The sequence below is a fragment of the Salmo salar genome, chromosome 20, assembly GCF_965601325.2.
Source record: "Salmo salar chromosome 20, fSalSal1, whole genome shotgun sequence".
NCBI classification, from domain to species: domain Eukaryota; kingdom Metazoa; phylum Chordata; class Actinopteri; order Salmoniformes; family Salmonidae; genus Salmo; species Salmo salar.
The window spans coordinates 66,433,325-66,455,075 of NC_138310.1; the positions used below are offsets into that span (position 1 = coordinate 66,433,325).

The window sequence follows — 21,751 nt, forward strand, 5'->3', positions numbered from 1 at the left end:
TACGGACGTGAGTGCTACGGGTCTGTAGTCATTTAGGCAGGTTGCCTTTGTGTTCTTGGGCACAGGGACTATGGTGGTCTGCTTGAAACATGTTGGTATTACAGACTCAATCAGGAACATGTTGAAAATGTCAGTGAAGACACCTGCCAGTTGGTCAGCACATGCGCTGTGCACACGTCCTGGTAATCCGTCTGGCCCCGCAGCCTTGTGGATGTTGACCTGTTTAAAGGTCTTACTCACGTCGGCTACGGAGAGCATGATCACACAGTCGTCCGGATCAGCTGATGCTCTCATGCATGCCTCAGTGTTGCTTGCCTCGAAGCGAGCATAGAAGTGATTTAGCTCGTCTGAAACATACTCGGTATCTCAATGCAGGTAAAACACCAGTCATTCATACACGAAAGGCAATGGGTTAGGAGCAGCCTATAGCTTTATGCTTGTTCTTCTCTGTTTTAAACTGACTACTCCAAAGGTCCTTTCCTTGTCGTTGTTGACATTATAGGCCAGCTATGACGGTTTTGGGGGTCCAGGTTTACTTGTGAAATGGTTTGTTACAGGGACATTGTTAGAAAGGGCTACTAATGAAATGGAACTGAATGGTAAATTGAATATCAAACGAACACAGTCTGAGAGAGAGGACAGATACTGGCCCTAGAAATTGTGCTCATGCTCTGCTGCTTGTGGGCTAGCTTTGCCTCAGGCAGGGAATGATAAGAGAAGAATTTTATGGCTGGCCGTATGGAGAGAAAAAGTCAGACACCTCCTGTCTGATGCAATACCTGTTGAAGAGCTGTGTTGAGAGTAGGAACACTTTGATGTCAAGAATGTTGTCTTCAAGTGCCAATACCATTTTGAAGTTGCCTCAATAACCCTTTTGTCACAGCGCAGTCAGACCAAACCTGTCAGAAGAGACCAGTGTGCTATGTAATGATTTACCTGTGAGGAGGCTAATGTCTTTGTAAAGAATAGAAAGGCCGGCACACTTTTAATGCTCCCAATTCACCTCCTTGTCTTTTCCATAAACATGGCGGAATCAATTACATTTCTGCAGCAATTAGGAGAAACATGTTCTTTAAAGGTCACATGTCAACATAGCTGTTGAGCAGAAATAACACTTTCCCTCCTGAGGTAAGAATATCTGATTTGTCATCAAGTTCATTCAAAGTCAGACTCCAAAACGTGGTTCTGACTTGGTAATCAAGACCTCCCACACTGTTCTTTCACTCTGTAGTCTGACTAGTTCAAAGTTACATTAAGTGCTTCTGTAATATACAGTACGTAACCCATAGACTACTAGACTGAGGTAATCTCAGCTTCTGCAGAAGCAGCAGAATGAAGTCATTGCTAAAAACCTGGAGGCGGTGAATTAGTTTAGGAGTTAATGGACCACAAGGGAAGCAGTGTGGCTGTATTTTGTTAATGGTATGATGTTGGCTTTAATGGCATCCCGTTAATGGAAGATATTGGTGGATCTTTGGGGTCAGTACTATGAGCCTCCCATGGTCTGGCCCTCCCTTGTCTGGAGAGACATTCCTTAACCACCCCTCCCCAGCTGCACCCCTCAAATACATAATTCACAACATAATGGATGTGATTTCAGAGTGCACTTGTCTCGTAACCCAACAGAAGGCTGCTGTTTCTGAAAGCAGTTCCCTGCTCATCCACGGATGTAATTTATTAGTTTTTTAAAGAGGCTTTACTGGAACTTGCATCGGGTTTGAGTGAATAGAAGAGGACATTTGAAAGACTAATGATGCCCACAAGATCAATTTCAGGCCAGCCAGCCTCATGCTGGTCTTTCTAAATTGGTGGCTTTTCTTTTTTCTTATAATGCTTTTTCTTTTTCCTGTCTGTCTCGTCCACATACATACGCTAACATACCCTCATTTACCCTGGCTACTGACCATCCTCTTTTCTGTACTGCAGTATGGCCTTTCGGTCCTCAGATATAATGGCAAAGCACAGCATAGATATAGCTTTCTAGTGTCCCAAATTTGAACTCGTGTGTCTGTATTTGTACATAAATCCAGCTATACTAATATAGGTAGCTAACAAACTTTCCCCTATAAAAAATATCAAACTAAACTGTAAAAAATATATACAGTTGAAGTTGGAATTTTACATACACTTTGGTTGGAGTCATTAAAACTCGTTTTTCAACCACTCCACAAATTTCTTGTTAACCTCTCTGGGCTAGGCGGGACGAATTCGTCCCACCTACGTAACAGCCAGTTGAATCCTGTGGCGCGATTTTCAAATACCTTAGAAAGGCTATTACTTAAATTTCTCAAACATATGACTATTTTACAGCTATTTAAAGACAAGACTCTCGTTAATCTAACCACACTGTCCGATTTCAAAAAGGCTTTACAACGAAAGCAAAACATTAGATTATGTCAGCAGAGTACCCAGCCAGAAATAATCAGACACCCATTTTTCAAGCTAGCATATAATGTCACAAAAACCCAGAAGACAGCTAAATGCAGCACTAACCTTTGATGATCTTCATCAGATGACAATCTTAGGACATTATGTTATACAATACATGCATGTTTTGTTCAATCAAGTTCATATTTATATCAAAAACCAGCTTTTTACATTAGCATGTGACGTTCAGAACTAGCATACCCCCCGCAAACTTCCGGCGAATTCACTAACAATTTACTAAATTACTCACGATAAACGTTCACAAAAAGCATAACAATTATTTTAAGAATTATAGATACAGAACTCCTCTATGCACTCGATATGTCCGATTTTATAATAGCTTTTCGGTGAAAGCACATTTTGCAATATTCTCAGTAGATAGCCCGGCATCACAGGGCTAGCTATTTAGACACCCAGCAAGTTTAGCCTTCACCAAACTCCGATTTACTATTAGAAAAGTTTGATTACCTTTCCTGTTCTTCGTCAGAATGCACTCCCAGGACTTCTACTTCAATAACAAATGTTGGTTTGGTCCAAAATAATCCATAGTTATGTTCCAACAGCGGCGTTTTGTTCGTGCGTTCAGGACACTATCCGAATGGTAAATAAGGGTCACGCGCACGCCGCATTTCGTGACAAAAGATTTCTAAATATTTCATTACCGTACTTCGAAGCATGTCAACCGCTGTTTAAAATCAATTTTTATGCCATTTTTCTCGTAAAAAAGCGATAATATTCCGACCGGGAAATCGTGTTTTAGTACAAAGAGAGAGAAAATAAAAACATGGTGTCGCCCCATGCACGCGCCTCAGTCTGATGGTCCTCTGATAGACCACTTACCAAAGGCGCTAATGTTTTTCAGCCAGGGGCTGGAATTACATCATTCAGCTTTTTCCCGGGCTCTGAGAGCCTATGGGAGCCGTAGGAAGTGTCACGTTACAGCAAAGATCCTAACTTTTCAATAAACAGAGCCAAGAAGCCCAAGGAATGGTCAGAGAGGGTACTTCCTGTACAGAATCTTCTCAGGTTTTTGCCTGCCATATGAGTTCTGTTATACTCACAGACACCATTCAAACAGTTTTAGAAACTTTAGGATGTTTTCTATCCGAAGCCAATAATTATATGCATATTCTAGTTTCTGGGCAGTAGTAATAACCAGATTAAATCGGGTACGTTTTTTATCCGGCCGTGTAAAAACTGCCCCCTAGCCCTAACAGGTTAAAGGTTGAGACCGAGTCTGCGTGTCTCACATGGGTAGGCAGACCATTCCATAAAAATGTAGCTCTATAGGAGAAAGCCCTGCCTCCAGTTGTTTGCTTAGAATTGCCTAGGGACAATTAGGGACAATTAGGAGGCCTGCGTCTTGCGACCGTAGCGAACGTCTAGGTATGTACAGCAGGACCAAATCGGAACGATAGGTAGGAGCAAGCCTATGTAATGCTTTGTAGGTTAGCAGTTAAACCTTGAAATCAGCCCTTGCTTTAAACCTCTTACATCTAGATGTTCCGCTAGCGTAACGCCTCACCAATATCCAATGGTAGAGCGTGACGCGAATTACAAATACCTCAAAAATGCAAAAACTTCAATTTTTCAAACATATGACTATTTTACAACATTTTAAAGACAAGACTCTCCTTTATCTAACCACATTGTCCGATTTCAAAAAGACTTTACAACGAAAGCAAAACATTAGATTATGTCAGGAGAGTACCCAGACAGAAATAATCACACACCCATTTTTCAAGCTAGCATATAAGTCACAAAAACCAAAACCACAGCTAAATGCAGCACTAACCTTTGATGATCTTCACCAGATGACACTCCTAGGACATTATGTTATACAATACATGCATGTTTTGTTCAATCAAGTTCATATTTATATCAAAAAACTGCTTTTTACATTAGCATGTTTTGTTCAGAACTAGCATACCCACCGAAAACTTCCGGTGAATTTACTAAATTACTCACGATAAACGTTCACAAAAAACATTACAATTATTTTAAGAATTATAGATACAGAACTCCTTTATGCAATCGCGGTGTCCAATTTTAAAATAGCTTTTCGGTGAAAGCACATTTTGCAATATTCTGAGTAGATAGCCCCCTATCCTAAACAGGTTAACAGGAAAACAGTGTAGGGAGGCTAGCACTGGAGTAATAGGATCACATTTTTTGGTTCTCGTCAGTATTCTAGCAGCCGTATTTAGCACTAACTGAAGTTTATTTAGTGCTTTATCCGGGTAGCCGGAAAGTAGAGCATTGCAGTAGTCTAACCTAGAAGTAACAAAAGCATGGATACATTTTTCTGCATCATTTTTGGACAGAACATTTCAGATTTTTGCAATGTTACGTAAATGGAAAAAATCTGTCCTTGAAACAGTCTAAATATGTTCGTTAAAAGAGAGATCAGGGTCCAGAGTAACGCTGAGGTCCTTCACAGTTTTATTTGAGACGACTGTACAGCCATCAAGATAAATTGTCAGATTCAACAGAAGATCTTTGTCAAGGTATTGGAGTGGCCATCACAAAGCCCTGACCTCAATCCCATAGAAATATTGTGGGCAGAACTGAAAAAGCGTGTGAGAGCCAGGAGGCCTACAAACCTGATTCAGTTACACCAGCTCTGTCAGGAGGAATGGACCAAAATTCACCCAACTTATTGTGGGAAGCTTGTGGAAGGCTGCCTGAAACGTTTGACCCAAGTTAAACAATTTAAAGGCAATGCTACCAAATTCTATTTGAGTGTATGTAAACTTCTGACCCACTAGGAATGTGATGAAAGAAATTTAAGCTGAAATAAATGATTCTCTCTACTATTATTCTGACATTGCACATTCTTAAAATAAAGTGGTGATCCTAACTGACCTAAGACAGGGAACATTTACTAGGATTAAATGTCAGGAATTGTGAAAAACGGAGTTTGAATGTATTTGGTAAAGGTGTATGTAAACTTCCGACTTCCACTGTATATATCGTGTATTTGTTTCAGCTTCATGGTAAGCGTTTATTCCTACTTACTCACAGCACTAAGGTAAACAGCATCCCTAGATATTCCTCTTTCTAAGTGAGTACTCTGCTCAAGCATGTGAACATTTTTAATTAAACAATTTCAGTTATTTGGAAGTAGAGATACAAGATTTTCTCTCACGATTGCGCTGTCAGCAAGATTCAAAACATAGGATAAATTGCAGGTTGGAAATGGAAAATTCAAGTATTAATAATTTACAGAAATGATCTGCCAATGCTTTCCTCGTTTCATCACTGTAAAATCGACTGAGCTATTTTTGGCATTTACTGTTGGCAGCAAAGATCAGTAACACACATTTTTTCTGTTCAGTGACTCCTGATCTTGAATGCTATTGAGCTGGAACCTGTGTGAATATAAAGGCCTGTTTTTTTCTCTGTGACACTGGGATGTGGAAAACTTCTCTCATGGGACGGCAGGTGGGGGAAAATGAGGCACCTGTTCACAAACAATGCACAGAATGCTGGGTAATTTGTTTGCCTCACCTGGCGATGGCTTAGGGCTCAAAGGAGACAAGCAACAGAGAGAGGCTTCATACTGTCTGCCTCTGTGTGTTTACTCTTCAAAATAAACTCTGGTGACGGAGAATCTAGAATAGACTTTTCAGCAGGTGTTGCTGGTGCCTGTATTGTCGAGTAATAGAAGAAATGTATTAAAGGGCAATTCCAGCACTTTTCAACATCATTTTCATTATCTCCAGTACAGTACCAGTGTCACTGTCTACATATGTGAAAACGGTGCATTTCTACGCTTTAAAAAAATAAATATGAAGTTAAAAAGTTCTACCTGATGACATCATCAATAGGTAAAACATTTTATAAACAGTGATTTTCAAACACTAGGAGATTCGCGGTGACATGGGGAGCAAGAAGACACCCTCCCTCTGGCTAGAAACTCATTGAAGTTTTTGAAAATCACATTTTTTTAAAACTTTTAGTCGTACCCTTATTAGTGGAACCCTGTTGGGTGTCTTTTCAAGGCCACATCTTAGAGAGTAGTAGAATAGTATCATTATGCACCGGTCAAACAAGCATAGGTAACAGTGTATCGTGCACCACAACATTATTTTATTGACATTGAGCAGTTGAAAGATGACTCGTTTCTACTCTCTCATGTTCCTTGGTCTTTCTTGTCCTTTTTTTCCTGAATATTTCCTGCTACCACAAAGAGAGGGAAAATGGGGGACCTGATCTTGTCTAGTGGCAAGTCTGCACAGGTACTGATTGAGCTCTCCTCAGGAACTGTCTTGGACAGAGATGACAGGAGGGGGAATTTCAGTCATTACATGACGCAGGACAGGTGGGACTGCAGGCTAGGTATGGTATGAGCGTTTAGACTTAAGGTGTTGACTTCTTTACATGAAGATCTCACCAGTCGTCACTAACAGGCACAGAGGCTCAGCTCAGGAGAAGTCCCTTTTCAGCTGAGGTATATTGTCCCTGCTCCTCTCAGAGCTGCATGTTAATATGTCTTGTACTTTTCTGGAGTGACTGTCAGTGTTACACAACCGTTTTTTGGTGTGGTCAGTGAATAGTGTATTCACTATAGCTGCATCTTTCCTTTGTGTTATTTTGTTCTTCTGGTACACAGGAGGAAGCATTTACACGAACTCACAAGGACTGTGTTTCTTACAATGCCCTTCCGTGCATCAACCACTCCATATTATTTACTACTCGTCATAGAGGCTGCAATTTTGTCAGTTCTGTCGGTTGTTTAGAAAATGGGGCTGTAGGCCTAAGTGTTGCTATACTAGCTGTGTGGAGAAAATAAAGACAATGTTCCAGATAGATTTTTAGCACATGACTCCTCTGTGTTCATCCAGACCCCATAGCCATTACAATCACTACACAAGGTCATAGTCGCGGGAAGTAGTTTGGGGGTGGGAGTTCTGAAAAAATCGTGTAGCCCTCGCTACAGATGGCTATATCGGTCTGCTAATACAGGACTAGTAAAGGCCCAGTGCACTACTTTTTTTAAATATATATTTTTTCCCAGATTTTTCAGGAGGTGCTGCAACACCATCAGCACCCTTACTTCCCGTGGCTATGCACAGTTTTATTTCATAGTCAGTAAAAATGGCCAGATATTGATCTAATATATGTTATCCTTCTGGAGGTTTTGTCACCATACCTGATTGACTAATATTCTATAGAGGACTGATTCATCATTGCACAATTCAACAGAGCCCTGGAAGATGCTAGTTTTGGTCTCAGTGTTCAAGAAACTATATAAACATTTAAATTGACCTTTTTCAATAAACAATTGATCGCAAAATATATAGTGAGTGAGAAAGTGAGAAAGGAACCTTGGGTTCCTCCTAATTATTCTGCTTCGCAGACTCTCAGTACAAGATGTTTTAGTCATAATTGCCCTCGGACCTAGAAGTGTTGACCTGAATTGATAAGAACCCAGCTTAAACCAGTCTATACAAATCTCCATGTGTGTGCTTTCTGTTTTCCCACTCATTTCAGTTGCCTTTACCCTGTGTGTCATGTCTAATCATTACCTATCTGGACTGGAGCTAGGCTGCAGAACAACATGTAGCTTGTCAGGGGACAGCATCAGACAGAACAACATGTAGCTTGTCAGGGGACAGCATCAGGCAGAACAACATGTAGCTTGTCAGGGGACAGCATCAGACAGAACAACATGTAGCTTGTCAGGGGACAGCATCAGGCAGAACAACATGTAGCTTGTCAGGGGACAGCATCAGGCAGAACAACATGTAGCTTGTCAGGGGACAGCATCAGGCAGAACAACATGTAGCTTGTCAGGGGACAGCATCAGGCAGAACAACATGTAGCTTGTCACGGGACAGCATCAGGCAGAACAACATGTAGCTTGTCAGGGGACAGCATCAGGCAGAACAACATGTAGCTTGTCAGGGGACAGCATCAGGCAGAACAACATGCAGCTTGTCAGGGGACAGCATCAGGCAGAACAACATGTAGCTTGTCAGGGGACAGCATCAGGCAGAACAACATGTAGCTTGTCAGGGGACAGCATCAGGCAGAACAACATGTAGCTTGTCAGGGGACAGCATCAGGCAGAACAACATGTAGCTTGTCAGGGGACAGCATCAGACAGAACAACATGTAGCTTGTCAGGGGACAGCATCAGGCAGAACAACATGTAGCTTATCAGGGGACAGCATCAGACAGAACAACATGTAGCTTGTCAGGGGACAGCATCAGGCAGAACAACATGTAGCTTGTCAGGGGACAGCATCAGGCAGGACAACGTGTAGCTTGTCAGGGGACAGCATCAGGCAGAACAATGTGTAGCTTGTCAGGGGACAGCATCAGGCAGGAATAATGGACACTAAAAAGCACAACACAGATGGCCGGGTGCTCCCATGGTATAGACTGCTTGGTGCGCTGAACAAAAAGGACCCTGTGTGATAAGGTGTGCTGTCAGTTATCCATCAGTGAGATGATTACACCCTTTCCTCAGAGTGAGAGAGAGAGACAGAGAGAGGGAGATAGAAAGAGATGTACAGCTGTGTGTCACAAACCTGTTCAACTGGTAGCTCTATGCATGTCAAAAATGTTTACGAACAGGAATCAGTTTAACAACATGGTTTACTTGGAATCATTGTGCAAATTAGGATATGAAACGTCGCAGCTATAGCTCTGCCATTGTAAATTGGCTTACAATGAGCTTGATGAATCATTGACTGAACCCCATTGATAAAGTATGGACAAGACAAACATACAGTAGTTCAGCTTTTATCTTCAGCCTCACATTCCAATCTAGTTACATTAGTTAGCTCATAGTACTGAAGAGCTATGAAGAAATGGTAGGCTAGGCTAAACTGCTCTGTATTGTTTTGTTTTTTCAGATTCTAGATGAAAAAGATTGAGTTTGTTAAATTACTGTTCTCTGTGCTCACTCAAGAGACTCTAGGGATATGGGAATCAAAATGCTGTGCTTCTTGGTTAATAATTCAAGAATAGATGGAAGGAAAAGAAAAATGTCATGCAGAGTTAAGTTTCCTTTGATTTCTGCTGCCTATACAAGTAGTGTTCACTGTAGGAGTCTGGCCTTTCTGCAACCAGTATTGATCTAGTTAGAGTGGTTCTCCTAGCTGCTCTCTAACCCCTGCATTCCCAGCTATTTGCCATGGTGACTTTGTGGACATGCACCATGGGATCACCATTCATTGCACAGCCCATCAGTTTCAGCACTTAATAAGTGTGAGCTTATTTTTGTATCTCTCGCCGAAGTGGTGTGTGGCACAGAAAGAGAGAGAGATAGAGAGGAAGCGGAACAACAGGGAGAGGCAGAGGAGAGGAGTGCAGACAGGGTTTGGTGGGGGGGCTGATTTCCCCAGTGAGCTCGTATCTCCTCAGGGACAGAGCCACCTTAATCAGGAACATGAAAGTATCTCCTGTCCTGTGGTGCCGGTGCCTCTCTGTCTGTCTGTCTCTCTCTGTCTCTCTCTCTGTCTCTCTCTCTCTCTCTCTGTGTCTGTCTGTCACTCTCTCTCTCTGTCTTTCTTTTATTTAATTTCCCAGTTCCACTGTATGCAGTATTAACTCATTTCACATTGAACCTGAGGATTTGACTTTGCAGATGATTTCACATCAGAACTGGTGATCTGATCTGAACTTATTAAAAGGTCCAATGCAGCTGTTCTTATCTCAATATCAAATAATTTCTGGGTACAGTTAAGTAACTTACTGTGAATGCTTTCAATAAACATTTTCAAAAATAAACAAAAATAGCTTCTTAGCCAAGAGCAATTTCTCACTCAATAATTTTACTAGGACTGTCTGGGAGTGGTCTGAGTGGGGAGGGGAAAACTGAAAACAAGCTGTTATTGGCAGAGAGGTTTGGAACTCTATTTGTTATTGGTCTATTTACTAATGTACAGCATGGTGATGTCACCAGGTAGGCCAAAACTCTATCCCACCAAAACAGGCAGAAATTTCGGGAGGTCTTTTCAAATAGCTTTTACACTAAAAGGGCGTTATCAGCATTTTCACCATTTCACAGTATTATTCCAACCTCATAGTGTGGAAATATATATACAACATAGGAAAATAATTTTTTTGACGGCAATGGGCCTTTAAAACCTGTTGAGGACAGACGTTCCGCTAGCGGAAACCCGTTCCGCCTGCGGAACCCCTAGCCAACAGCCAATGGCATCGCACGGCGCGAAATACAAATCCAACTAAAATACTACAATTCAATTTTCTCAAACAATCAACTATTTTACACCATTTTAAAGATAAGACTCTCGTTAATCTAACCACATTGTCCGTTTTCAAAAAGGCTTTACAGCGAAAGCAAAACATTAGATTATGTTGGGAGAGTACATAGACACAAATAATCACACAGCCATTTTCCAAGCAAGCATATATGTCACATAAACCCAAACCACAGCTAAATGCAGCACTAACCTTTGATGATCTTCATCAGATGACACTCCTAGGACATTATGTTATACAATACATGCATGTTTTGTTCAATCAAGTTCATATTTATATCAAAAAACAGCTTTTTACATTAGCATGTGATGTTCAGAACTAGCATACCCACCGAAAACTTCCGGTGAATTTACTAAATTACTCATGATAAACGTTGACAAAATACATAACAATTATTTTAAGAATTATAGATACAGAACTCCTTTATGCAATCGCTATGTCCGATTTTAAAATAGCTTTTCCGCGAAAGCACATTTTGCAATATTCTGAGTACATAGCTCGGCCATCACGGCTAGCTATTTTGACATCCGCCAACTTCGGGGTCACCTAAACTCAGAATTACTATTAGAAAAATTGGATTAACTTTGCTGTTCTTCGTCAGAATGCACTCACAGGACTTCTACTTCAACAACAAATGTTGTTTTGGTTCCAAATAATCCATAGTTATATCCAAATACCTCCGTTTTGTTCGTGCCTTCAGGTCACTATCCGAAGGGTAACACGCGAGCGCATTTCGTGACAAAACATTTCAAAATATTCCATTACCGTACTTAGAAGCATGTCAAACGCTGTTTAAAATCAATTTTATGCTATTTTTCTCGTAAAATAGCGATAATATTCCAACCGGGCAACGTTGTATTCATTCAAAGAGAGAAAGAAAAACATGGCGTGTTCTCGTGACCGCGCATCTCCAGTCTCACTGTCCCCAGGCTGACCACTAACAAACTCTGCTCCTATACTTTGCCCAGAGACAGCAGACACCCCATTCCACTTTCAGGCGGCTTTAGAGAGCCAATGGAAGCCTTAGAAAGTGTCACGTTACAGCACAGATGCTGTAATTTCGATAGAGATGTAACAGAAGGACAACAAATTGTCAGACAGGGCACTTCCTGCATGGAATCTTCTCAGGTTTTGGCCTGCCATATGAGTTCTGTTATACTCACAGACACCATTCAAACAGTTTTAGAAACTTTTGAGTGTTTTCTATTCAAATCACTAATTATATGCATATTCTTGTTTCTGGGCAGGAGTAGTAACCAGATTAAATCGGATACGTTTTTTATCCAGCCGTGAAAATACTGCCCCCTATCCCAAAGAAGTTAAAGCTTCAGAGGACTTAGTCTGATAGGATAATGTGTTACAGTATGGTTGTGACACTATGCTAATGTAGCAGATGTCCCACAAAGACAAGAAGACTGGTCTCGGCACCAGTGTAACAGATGTGATTGTACTTCTTAACTCTCTTGCTTTGTGTTTTAAAAAAAAGACTGTCCAGCCAGCAATCCCTGTTGATTGGTGTTTATTCTGACGATAGACACAAGGAAGCACATTAGATGTGCAGGACAACAGTATGTTGATGGCTGTAGATTCGGGAACTAACAGTAAATTGGCAGTTGAATATGTGTGGTTATTAGGCCTACTGTGGGTCGATACTGATAGTGACTAATATTTAACCTGATAGAAATAGGAAACAGAGAATGTCGGGGGGTAGCCTATAATTAAGAAATTCGATTGTGCCCATCCCTGCAAGTTAAAAAGCCGTACAACTTAAATTCTGCATTTCATTAACATAACTGTAGGAAAGGTGATGTTGGTATGCTTCAGTTTGCTGCCATATGACTGGTTTCACATTTGTCTTCAGCGATTATAAGGTGAAATATATCTAAAACAAGTGTAATTTATATTTACAATTCCCTGATCCAAATGGATTAATCATTTACCTACTTCTTATCAATAGCTTTTAACAAGCTGTAAAATACAGTGCAAAGAGAATGGTGTTATTTCTATCAGGAAAAAATTCAGTTGATGCTTTTTCCACTTGGAACCGGTATGTTCGTTAGACCTTATTTATGGTCTCCTTGCACGTAAAGGTGGTGGAATTATGAGGGAATTAAGTCAAAGTCAGGATAAGGCGTATCTGTAGACACACCTCCGTCACACCTTAATTTATTAGATCTCCACCCCAAAGGAATAGCGGGTGAATGGCATGCTATTCTCATGCTTAAGTTCAAGGTCAGTATACGCATAGAGAGAAAAGTGCATAAAAAGGGAATTATGTTCCCCATATAGAATTTTGTTTGGATGTCAATGCAACCAAATATCAACATTTGAAGAAGATCTTTTGTGCCACTGACTTAGTCTGGCCTTAATTCCAGTTTGTCTACAAATTAATACTTTAACTTGTCTGTTAGCATGGAAATAACTGAATTAGGAGGGAGCTAATGCGACCATTACATTTAGAACATGCTAGCTAACTTAGTCGTACAGCAATAACATACATACAAAAGCACATCACTGGAAGCCCCCAATATCTAACCGGGTACCGTAGACATACATGTATATACATACATACATATATATAAATCCAACATGTAATTAATAACATATACACACACACATATACAGTACCAGCCAAAAGTTTGGAGACACTTACTCATTCAAGGGTTTTTCATTATTTTTACTATTTTCTACATTGTAAAATTATAGTGAGGACATAAAAACTATGACTGTTGAAAAGCATTCCTCATGAGGCTTGTTGAGAGAAAGGGGTCTGAATACTTTCTGAAGGCACTGTATATATACCTCAATGTCTGTCGCCTAGTGAACTCGTACGTACACATTGTAAATACTATTTCAAAAGGTGACCTACTGCTTGCATGTCGATATCAGACTGGGAAGAATTGCCGTTCACGATCCCCCCCCCCCCCCATCTGCAAGCATGACCAATGGCATAACACCTTATTAATATGTAAATTCAGTGAACCAATAAGAATACATAAACATCGAATACATATTTTTGCAGAGGCAAGTGGAAACATAACCAACCTTGTTACACTCATTATAGACCTGACATTTTAAATATATTTCACTATTTAACTCCTGAAAAATGTATGACGTGTTAATGTCATAATTCCACTGTCCCCAGCCCAGGTAGGAAATTCATAAACTTTATCTCCCTCTGGAAAATGGTGTTTAAACATTATTAGTCCATGCTACTATTTGGTTTGCAACAATTGGGGGTTGTATAAAACTAACTGTGCAGCAATGTATCATTTTACAAATGCGATCTCTCCTGGACCAGTAGGGTAGCTAGCCCAAGAATTAACATGAAACTAATGATTCACCATGGAAACCGTAAACTCTCAGAATTCCATTAATGAATTAACCGGCACAGGGCGGCTAGCAACAGTGCCTTCAGAAAGTATTCATACCCCTTGACTTTTTCTACATTTTGTTGTGTTGCAGCCTGAATTTAAAATTGATTAAATATAGTTTTTTTTCACTGGCCTACACACAATACCCCATCATTTCAAAGTGAAATTATGTTTTTCAAAATTGTTACTTATTAATTAAAAATGAATAGCTAAAATGTCTTAAGTCAATAAGATTTCAACCCCTTTGTTATGGCAAGCCTAAATAAGTTAATGAGTAAGAATTTGCTTAACAAGTCACATAAAAAGTTGCATGGACTCACTCTGTGAGCAGTAATAGTGTGTAACATGATTTTTGAATGACTACCTCATCTCTGTACCCCACACATACAATTATCTGTAAGGTCCCTCAGTTAAGCAGTGAATTTTAAACACAGATTCAACCACAAAGACCAGGGAGGTTTTCCAGTGCCTTGCAAAGAAGGGCACCTATTGGTAAATAGGTAAAAACAGACATTGAATATCCCTTTGAGCATGGTGAAGTTATTAATTACACGTTGGATGGTGTATCGATACACCCAGCCACTACAAAGATACAGGCGTCCTTCCTAACTCAGTTGCCAGAGACGAAGGAAACCGCTCAGGGATTTCACCATGAGGCCAATGGTGACTTTAAAACAGTTACAGAGTTGAATTGCCGTGATAGGAGAAAACTGAGGTTGGATCAATAACATCATAGTTACTCCACAATAATAACCTAATTGACAGAATGAAAAGAAGCAAGCCTGTACAGAATACAAATATTCCAAAACATGCATTCTGTTTGCAATAAGGCACTAAAGTAATACTGCAAAAAATGTGTCAAAGCAATTAGCTTTTTGTCCTGAATACAAAGTGTTATGTTTGGGGCAAATCCAATAGAACACATTACTGAGTAGCACACTCCATATTTTAAATTCAAGCATAGTAGTGGCTGCATCATGTTATGCGTATGCTTGTAATCGTTAAGGACTGGGGAGTTTTTCAGGATAAAAAATAAACATAATGGAGTTAAGCACAGGCAAAATCCTAGAGGAAAACCTGTTTCAGTCTGCTTTTCACCAGACACTGGGAGATTAATTTACCTTTCAGCAGGACAAGAACCTAAAACACAAGGGCAAATCTACACTGGAGTTGCTTACCATTTTCATTTTCAATACATTTTCAAAAATGTCTAAAAACATGTTTTCACTTTGTCATTATGGAGTGTTGTGTGCAGATGGATGGTTGAGAAAATGTTTATAATTAATCCATTTTGAATTAAGGCTGTAACACAGCAAAATGTGGATTAAGTATAGGGGAATGCATACTTTCAGAAGGTACTATAAATGCCAATGATTTGTTTAGCATAGCTATGTCAAATTAATAGAACGATTAGAATTAACGACTGGGTCAAAACATGAGAAAATAACTAGCAACTTCAGAATCCGAAAACAAATTAATGTTTTAATGAAAAAAAGTATAATATTTGTATTAATATGTTGGCAAGTGTTTTATAAAAGCAATAAGGCCCTTGAACCCGGCTATCGTGTGATAAGTCCCTACTAAGGGCTGTTCTTAGGCCTGAGGTGATAATCCTTATTTGGCTTATATCTTAAGTAGTTATACACACTGTTCTACTACTAATGTTCTTTGTTTTCATACAGTGGCTTGCGAAAGTATTCACCCCCTTGGCATTTTTCCTATTTTGTTGCCTTACAACCTGGAATTAAAATATATTTTTGGGGGGTTTGTATCATTTGATTTACACAACATGCCTACCACTTTGAAGATGCAAAATATTTTTTATCGTGAAACAAACAAGAAATAAGACATAAAAACAGAAAACTTGAGCGTGCATAACTATTCACCCTCCAAAGTCAATACTTTGTAGAGCCACCTTTTGCAGCAATTACAGCTGAGCATCTCTTGGGGTATGTCTCTATAAGTTTGGCACATCTAGCCACTGGGATTTTTGCCTATTTTTCAAGGCAAAACTACTCCAACTCCTTCAAGTTGAATGGGTTCCGCTGGTGTACAGCAATCTTTAAGTCACAAATTCTCAATTGGATTGAGGTCTGGGCTTTGCCTAGGCCATTCCAACACATTTAAATGTTTACCTTTAAACCACTCGAGTGGTGCATTATCAGTATGCTTAGGGTCATTGTCCTGCTGGAAGGTGAACCTTGACCCAGGCTCAAATCTCTGGAAGACTGAAACAGGTTTCCCTCAAGAATTTCCCTGTATTTAACACCATCCATCATTCCTTCAATTCTGACCAGTTTCGCAGTCCCTGCTGATTAAAAACATCCCCATAGTATGATGCTGCCATCACCATGCTTCACTGTTGGGATGATGTTCTCAGGGTGATGAGAGGTGTTGGGTTTGCGCCAGACATAGCGTTTTCCTTGATGGCCAAAAAGCTCAATTTTAGTCTCATCTGACCAGAGTACCTTCTTCCATATGTTTGGGGAGTCTCCCACATGCCTTTTGGCGAACACCAAACGTGTTTTTTCTGTAAGCAATGGCTTTTTTCTGTCCACTCTTCCGTAAAGCCCAGCTCTGTGGAGTGTACGACTTAAAGTGGTCCTATGGACAGATACTCCAATCTCTGCTGTGGAGCTTTGCAGCTCCTTCAGGGTTATCTTTGGTCTCATTGTTGCCTCTCTGATTAATGCCCTCCTTGCCTGGTCTGTGAGTTTTGGTTGACAGCCCTCTCTTCGCAGGTTTGTTGTGGTGCCATATTCTTTCCATTTGTTAATAATGGATTTTATGGCGCTCCATGGGATGTTCAAAGTTTTGGATATTTTTTACAACCCAACCCTGATCTGTACTTCTCCACAACTTTGTCCCTGACCTGTTTGGAGAGCTTCTTGGGTCTTCATAGTGGTGCCCCTTGCTTAGTGGTGTTGCAGACTCTGGGGCCTTTCAGAACAGGTGTATATATACTGAGATCATGTGACACTTAGATTGCACACAGGTGGACTTTATGTAACTAATTATGTGACTTCTGAAGGTAATTGGTTGCACCAGATCTTATTTAGGGGCTTCATAGCAAAGCCACTATACATATGCACGCACCACTTTTCAGTTTTTTATTTTTTAGAGTTTTTTTTAAGTAATTTTTTTCATTTCACTTCACCAGTTTATACTATTTTGTGTATGTCCATTTCATGAAATCCAAATAAAAATGTATTTCAAATACAGGTTTTAATGAAACAAAATAGGAAAAACGTGAAGGGGGGGAATACTTTTGCAAGGCACTGTAGCTTACAGATTATTTACTGTTTGTCAGTACCTCTACAGTAAATATTTTTCTCTTGGTGTGCGCCAGCTTCTGCTTTTTATTTGACTGTTTTTGTTACCAAACTTTAAATAGAGTGTACACATCATTTGTAATTAAAAATAGAGTGTGGTGTTAAGGCTAGTAATTTAAATGGATGATTATTCAGTTCATGGTTACCATTGTATCATGTTGATGGTCACCTGCTCCTGTTGCTGAGGATAACCTTATCTCAACAGGCAGCAGGAGCTTTATCCTCTGCAATCGTGTAATTTAGTACATTGAGATTCGTTCCCATTGTGGTCCATTGCACTCTGGACAGTCTCTTTTTTTTCATACAAAATCATTTAAAGTTCTCCAGGGTGATAAAGGCAGCTTTATTTGACTATTCAAAAATACCTATTTGAATATGAAATACAAGGAGTAGCTAATATCCAATGGAAATAGGATAACTTCACAACTGCTGTGTTCGAGATTATACTGTATGGTTTTGTGTTCTTGGGGGTGTAAGGTTTAGAACTTGGATTTCAGACTTTTGGTGAAACATTTATATTGAATAATGTTGTGTTCTTTTGTAAATCCTTGTAACTCCTTTTGTCACTGTTCAGTATTTGCAGGTATACCAGGTTATATTACTGTGTTCAGTTTGATGTGTAACAGAAGGGGTATTGAGTGTTGAAAGTCCCATGTTGGGCTATTAGATCTGATGTGCACATACAGTACAGGCTGCAGGATGCCACTGGTCACTCTGGACAGATCTGTGTGGAAGTGATGGTAACCATGGTAAAAGCATTTACTCCCATTCAAAAGGGATTCAAATTCAATGGGGCATGGGAAACAAATGAAAACTCTTCCAATGGTTGCTTACTGCTTGCTAACAGGAACTCAGTGTTTTTCTTTGGGAATAAATAAATACTAAATTGATGTGGCATGTGCAAGCAGCAGTGCTTGACTTGGGCCGGAGTTGTCCGGAGCGCTGTACCGCCACTTCAACATTTTTGGGAATTGCGTACCACCTCTATAAACCTTTTTAATGGCTTTTTGAGTAGCAGCGGAAGTGAACCCTGGAACCCCAGAGAACTTCCGGTGCGTTTGTAAACAACAGCTGTTCCGTCATAGCTGAAAATAGCTAGTTGGCTAAGCTAACTTAGTCTAGTTGTTTTCTCAACGTCAGCATTTTTTTTACCATAGCATTCGCGGGTGGGATGGTCCTTACATTTCCCAAAGAAGCCTCGCAGTAGGCTGCATTGCCTGCATGGATAGTAACATTAGCAGCAGCAGGTGGCAGAGACAGGATAATGTGTAGCACACGGGTAGGTTTTTTTATCAAGTTAACCCTCTATTCTAGGTAATATCAGGTAGCTAGCTACATATAAATAGGATTGTCACGCCCTGACCATAGAGAGCCCTTGGTTCTCTATGGTATAGTAGGTCAGAGCGTGACTGCGGGTGTTCTATGTTGTTTATTTCTATGTTGGTGTGCTTGGTATGGTTCCCAATCAGAGGCAGCTGTTTAGCGTTGTCTCTGATTGGGGATCATATTTAGGCAGCCATTTCCCCACTGTGTTTTGTGGGATCTTGTTTTTGTGTAGGTGCCTGTTTGCATTTCACTGTCTTCACGTTTCGTTTGATTCATTTATTGTTTTTGTATTTTGCTGAAGTTTCACGTTATAATAAAGATGTGGAACGCTACTCACGCTGCGCCTTGGTCCAATCATTACGACGAACGTGACAAGGATATACAGCCATCCAATATTAGTTTATTTAATGACACAAAGGTTAGCTTCATCTGCTAAAAATGACAAGTTAGCTACCTTGCTGGTAGCTAAGATATCTAGCTAGCTAATGAACAGATTTCCAGTCCCAAAGAGAGAGCTATGACAATATAAAAACACAATTGCAATGAAATATCAAATGTTATATCGCTTAAAAATAATGAAGCATGTCCTGGTCTAATTTATATGTTTCCTAACCTCAGATACAGAGACCTGTGAAAGCTGTCTGCCGATGAAGGTCCCTAAGAAAGTTCCAAGTCCTAGAGAGACTGAAGGGTATATCGCCTATGGGTTATATATGCTACTGGTTTACTGTTAGAATTGGTTGTAGGACTACAAAAATACTGTTAAAAGTAACAATGCATAGACCTGTAACATGAATGGCCAATCTTGCTCCTAGATATCTAGCTACTGGGTGTGCAGGTTTCTGTTCCATCCCAGCCCTGACATTCTGCTTATTATTTATATAAGACACTATTCATTTAACTATTCAATCATCTCTTGCTTTGGAGTAAGATGAATGTCAAAAACCACTAACCATTTACATAGGTGTTCTTTGTATGATATGAAATGAACTGTTAGATTAAGCGTTGGGTATTTTTTGGTTATTGAACATTCCCTGTTTGTCTGTTTTATTTGGTTGTCACTCACTCTCATTTTGTCTGATGATATTGCACAGATTTGTCCTTAATCATTGGTGTGGGTGTAACAATCTGTGAATGGCTGACCTAGGATGCAACCCCTGTACACAACAGCACTTCATACCCACAAAGCAGCGTCCATTATCATACCAAAACTATGTTCTTGGTTGGGCTAAGATAACAGTACTTTAGGTCTGGGCAGGTGAGATCACCACACGATGGCTACTAGGGCTTTCTTACTTTGTCTTTCCTTGATTACTTGCATCCTATCTCCTCTCCTTTATTGTATTGCAACTGTATTGTCCCTCCCCTCTCACCTTCTTCTCCAATGGGTTTTTAGAAGGAGATGAGGAAAGGAGTCGAGGAAAGATTAATTCAGAAAGCCAAAGAATAGCCTAATTGACCGATAATCTCTCCAAAACATGAATATTTGAACCTTATATATAATACAAATGTCTAATTAGATACCTTGCTTTGAAGTAGCCTATCCATTTGATCCCTGATTCATTGAATGATGGAATAATTTTAGAAAGACAAAAGTATTTGGTCATAATGTTGCAATATTTTATATCAAGGGTGGGAACCATCCTCCAGGATAGCTACTGGGTGTGCAGACGTTTGTTCAAGCCCTGGTCTAACTACATTGTAGCCTAAACATCAGCTGCTCAACAAGACCTTGATAAGCAGACTTGGGCTGGATCAATAGCCAAGCCTGCACACCCAGGAGCTCTCCAGATGGAGAGTTGACCATATTTTGACAACATGTGACTAACAGTGCAGTTCTATTTTGTGGAGAGGTTAAGTGCCTTGATCTAGGGCAGGAGATGGTAGGTCTACATGGGATCAGACACAGCAGCCTTCCAGTGTCAATAATGCTTACTTTTTAATGTAGATTATAATAATAGTCATGGAAATTTGGTTAAAAGTAATGGAAAATGTGTATAAACCCTTAACAGTGAATAATCAGGTCTCTATAGCATATAGTCATTTGTGAATTTTGGTGAACATAGTCTAATGGACCGACTTGGAAAAAGACAGCATTTCTTTCATCCCAAATCAAGCACTGGCATGCAGTGTAGCGTCTGTAGAGATAGCTGTGGTAAACCGTGGGGTGTTGGGTTGAGCGTGCAGAGATTGACACAGAGACAGGGAGGCTTTAGTCCAAAAAACAACTTTACTTAAGACAGAAAATAAATATATCAAAGAAATAACATAGGTTTTGCTCAGTCTTCCTTCTCTTAACTGGTGTCCGTCTCTCTCCCTTCTCTCCCGCGGTGTGCCATTGTGCTCCTTTTATTTGGCACTTCCCGCTAATTACCTCCACTTAGCTGTCCGTGTCGGGGTGCCCAGCTCCCGCATTCCCAGCAGAGGGAGCCAATGTCGCCTCGCGTACCTCGCCTCTATTACCATCCCCCGGGGTAGACCTCTTGGGATACCACATAGCATACTCTGCTGCTTTTGTTGGGGAGATTAGATCCCCCGATGTTGCAATGGAGGTGATTCATTTAATGTAAAATTACTCAGGACAGTTGAGTACTTTGTTTATTGTTTATGTATGGGGTTAAGACTTTTTACCAGTAAATCTAGCAGGTACAGTTTGTTAATTTGTTAATCCTTTAGCCTCCAGTCTAGGTGTTTTATTAGTTCCATGGCTCTGCTATGTCATTTCCTTTCCTAACCACCCCATAACCCCGACCTGAACTCTGAAAAGGCTGAAATGTGATTGCTGTTGATGGCTAGCTTAGCAACACCTTGTAGTCAGTTGCTCCATGATGTCATGTCTTTGGCATCATTAAAGGTGAAGACTGTTATTTTATCAAATCAATTCTCTGTAATTATTATTACGTGATTAAACTAATCATGTCAATTTAATTAACTAGGAAGTTGGGGCACCACAGAAAATCTTCAGATTACAAAGTTATACTTTTCTGAATATAACTCTTCAGATATTTTAACATCTGATCAATTAGTCTTCTATTTATGAATTATTCTTTACCT

General features: G+C 40.0%; 1 protein-coding gene across 2 annotated transcripts in view; it reads left to right on the plus strand.

Annotated features, from left to right (window-relative positions):
- LOC106581141 (CD166 antigen homolog) overlaps positions 1 to 21,751 on the plus strand; it is a 59,176-nt gene that overhangs the window by 23,387 nt on the left and 14,038 nt on the right. The gene's annotated exons all lie outside the window — the stretch shown is intronic.